We start from the raw sequence: 3,857 nt of genomic DNA on the forward strand, positions 1-3,857 counted from the left end.
TTTATGTGTCGTTTCATGGCGTTGTGATTTTGGCCCCCATTGCATGCATTACATATGCGCCAAGTAGGCGAAAGTGAAAGTCTCACATGTGGTCAGCAGCAGGTGTGTAGGAATCAGGGATAAGAAGTCTCGTCAAATTGGACTATTATGATCATGTAGCTCACGATGGAGGCCGTCATCTGGAAGTAAAGGAAAAGGCATGCAAAAGGCTCGTGTTCGGTATATTTTGCATGTTGAGAGAATTTCATTTCCTGCCCCCAAATCGATCCAAAAGATCTGCACCTACAACTACAATGATTCAAGCATGGCACTTGGTCTTACATAATCATCCTCTATACATCCATTAACTGGCCCATGGCTCTTGTAAAGGCACCATCGCAGGAGATTGCTATCAAACTGCTGGAGTTCTTTGGTATAAATGTAAACAAGGGTGTCTAAAGAATTTTGAGAACAATAGAAGAGAGAATAAAACATTTCCTAGAGCACTGATGTGAGCAATAGGAATTCATTTAATTCTATATTGCAAATGCATGGACTAGAAAACGACTTGCAGATTTTTATTGCTGAATTATTCTTAGATTATTATCATGCGAAGGGTTTGAGCAAGGAACAATTCCATTATACCTATATACATATGATCAATATGCTAAGATAATAAGATTAATTATGATAAGTATTGCAATTACTTGTAGGTAACCTGTGGTTAACTCTGAAAAATACAGAAGCGCTCTCGAATGGGAAAAATATATATTGGTGAGTACATTATTTTTGCATAATTTTTCTTAAAAGCTCACTGCATGAAAACATTAGGAAATCTGGGGGGAACATTTAATGTGTCTTTTAGGATCTTGAAACCTTGATTAACTACATTTTTTTTAAAATTAAATTGAAGAAATAAATTTAAAAATTCTCTTTAAGATGTGGATCAACATTTTTATGCATAGTTCGTCATGACTTTAACCCTTTAAGGATCATTGGGCCATTTCATTTTGTATAGTTATTTTTATGAATATTGGGTAAAAATTACTACAACCATATGGGAGAAATTCACTATTCAGTCAGTCTTAAGAAATCTTAAGATTAAGTAATCTTAAGATTTCTTAAGAAAAGTTAAGATTTCTTAAGAAAAACTTAAGATTTCTTAAGAAAAGTTAAGATTTCTTAAGAAAAACTTAAGATTTCTTAAGAAAAGTTAAGAAAACTTAAGAAATCTTAAGAATTCTTAAGATTTCTTAAGACTGTCTGAATGGTGAATTTCACCCTATATCTTTACAATCCCTGATCATTTTATGACGCCAAAATCACATCTCCAAGGACTCACAGGATTAGGAAGGACGAAAAATGGGAAAATTTTTGAGTTGGGATTTTTTTTGCTAAAAATTTCTTATTTGTAGTTCAATCAGCTCGCTAGATTGATCACGGACCTTAAAGGGTTATTGTTAATTGTAAGTTCTGTCTCATTTTCTCGTCTCATTTACTAATTTTTTCGATTTTACTTTATTTTTTTTATTACTTACCGAAGATATAAAAGGAATATCCAGGTTGAAGAGACCACAAATTGAAATTTCAGCTGAATATTGTGCAGCTTGAAGTGAAAATAGCTGAACCTGAAAGATAAGATGGATGTCGGAATTGGGCCACGTTCCCCTAAATAAAACTTACTTCATCCCCTAAACTAATACTTACACTCCTCTGAAGTCTCAGATCCGTATTTGTGATGGAGATTTTGTGAACAAGTCTACCAACTCTTTTTGCTTCATAATCAACCATTGTAGTGAGATATCCTTGAATTAAAAGTTCAAAGAAGTTTGAAAAAATAAAAAGAATCGCACTACTGAAACTTCCCGAACCACTTGAAATGATTCCTTGTAGGTATAATTTGAGAAATGATACCGTAAAGTAGGTTTGAAACACAATTCCCAGGAATAAAGTTACCAAACAGCAAAGAATATTGACGGAGTAAATTCCCACGATGGCTTTTGTGGACTCACAGAGTGATGCGTGGAAGATTGAAAATCTATCAAGGCGATCACTGAGCTCACAGCAGTATGTCATCCACTGATATTCCGTCATATCACGAGAATCCTTAAGCTTTTTAGCCAACACCTCAATAAAACGATTGAGTTGGCGGAAATAGAAGAAAATTCGTAGAATTGCTGCATAGAAATCAGTCAGCATGACCGTTTGCATGATGTAGGGGAGGGAGATTATGAAGAATTCCAGCGAGAGATCAAATTGAAAATCTTCAATTACACCCATTACATTCATAATAATCATTAATCCAGCATAAATTTCACAAATAACAACACGAAGAAATATCAGCCAGAGAATTTGTTTTAAATCGTTCTCATGCTTGTAGAGGTAGCTCCGTGTCCGAAGGATGAATGATGCAGATTCATTGAGGATTCTAAGTCTCTCTTTAAGTCCCTTAATTTGCATGAAGAATATAATTATACATATCGATGTTTGGAGTAACATTACAGCGAACATTGTAGTCATTACAAGATGATCCATTTCCACATTTTTCATCATTGTCTGATGAATCCTGTAGATACTTATGGGCATAATAACAATGAGGCCAAGGTTGAATGCGTAGCAGTAGAACATCCTTAGCTTTGGCGCACTATACCGGTTCAATTTGTTCTCAAAAGCAATTATTTTCTGCCCAACTATATTACTAATCAATGAATGCATCACGTAAATGATACGAAAACTCACTGACATCCACCGCGGCATTGAAATGAGATGAAAATGATTCTCCATTTTTCAGAAGAAAAAAAACAAGAGTAGTTTACCACTTCAGAGCTTTCCAGCAACTAAACACATATTCATTGTGGTAAAGAATTGTAGAGAGATCTTTACGATAAATTGTAAATAATCCATATTTCTGATTAATTTTTAATTCAAAATGAACGTGAACTTGAGGCTTGAAATAAGAGCTTCTAATTTCGGCTTCGATTTCACATAAACATTTCATTTAGAGCAGAGGAAAGTAGCCTTTGTTGCGCACCATTTGGACGTCCAACGGCCAGTAGTGCGATTCATGAGGGTACAGTAGATGTCCGTCAGATCACCGTCGTCGACAAATCTTGGCTCCCCTTCGCTCCAATTTGTCCAATCCATTTTCGATGTATCGGAATTCCAGAGCCATTCAGGATTTCCACTAAAGCGTTGACTGAGTCGATAGCCACCAATCCAGACGTCGTCATCAAAATCTTTGATCAATTCCTGAATGGCTGAATTTTCTTCGGCACTCTTAACACTGACAAGATGTAGGCCGTACTTCCTGCAATCATCGCTGGCATACATCCATTCCATCTAAAAATAATTTATCAATAAATTTAAAATTTAAATATGGAGGATCCTCTGATTCAGCATAACAGCAGGTTAACTGCAGAATAGCAATAGTAAAGGAACTCAAAAGAATTAGTTTCATTTTGGCAATTCCTCAGCGACTAACTACAAATCAGTTTTAGGCCAAAAATTTATATGGATCTTTCGCGTGATAATAAATAAATAAACATTGATAACCCTTTTATATAACTGTTTAATTCAACTTAATTAATACTATTATGTCTGAGATAATGGAGAATTTCGTAAGATTATGTAATTCTACTTTTTCTATTCAGTTATGATTAGGGGAACAAGGCTCAATTCGGATCTCCAAAGGTCCGCACAGAGTGAGAAAAAATTGTATAAAATAAAAAGCAATATTCTTAAATATTGCTCTTTTTACTCCCATAAATTTCTACCTTTAATGTCATTTTTTTGTTAGAATTATTATAAATTATGTAAAAGTTAAAAATCTTTTTTAAGGAATTAGGTAAATGGTTTATTTTAAATTCCAAAATTCTCAA

The sequence above is a fragment of the Lutzomyia longipalpis genome, chromosome 3 (genome assembly GCF_024334085.1).
Source record: "Lutzomyia longipalpis isolate SR_M1_2022 chromosome 3, ASM2433408v1".
NCBI lineage: Eukaryota > Metazoa > Arthropoda > Insecta > Diptera > Psychodidae > Lutzomyia > Lutzomyia longipalpis.